The sequence below is a fragment of the Eurypyga helias genome, unplaced genomic scaffold, assembly GCF_000690775.1.
Source record: "Eurypyga helias isolate BGI_N326 unplaced genomic scaffold, ASM69077v1 scaffold23023, whole genome shotgun sequence".
NCBI classification, from domain to species: domain Eukaryota; kingdom Metazoa; phylum Chordata; class Aves; order Eurypygiformes; family Eurypygidae; genus Eurypyga; species Eurypyga helias.
Window position 1 is genome coordinate 638 of NW_010243391.1, and position 309 is coordinate 946.

Below are 309 nucleotides of genomic sequence, written 5' to 3' on the forward strand. Positions count from 1 at the left end.
CGCAGCTCGGCCGCTGTGTAGACGCCGGGCAGGCAAGAGCGCGTGCTGGGCAGAGGTTCCTCCTGCCGAGCCGGAGCTCGGATCTGCAGCTTCGGCATCGAGTCTCGGATGTTGTTGACTGCCCCCAGCATCAGGTCAAGGACTTGGTCCTTCCCCTGGACAATGTTCTTCAGCCACGGTTCCTCGCTTGGGTCCTTGTTCCCCACATCCTTCTGCAGGATGAAGAGGAAGATGACGAAGACGGCGCCTGCCAAAGCCACCTTCAAGGGGCTGTAGCGCCTCCGGAAGAGCCTCATGTTTCGCTTTTTT

The 309-nt window shown here is 60.2% G+C and overlaps 1 pseudogene; it reads right to left on the reverse strand.

The window, feature by feature from the left end:
- Positions 1 to 296, reverse strand: part of LOC104507955 — a 483-nt pseudogene extending 187 nt beyond the window's left edge.
- Positions 297 to 309: the final 13 nt, after the last annotated feature.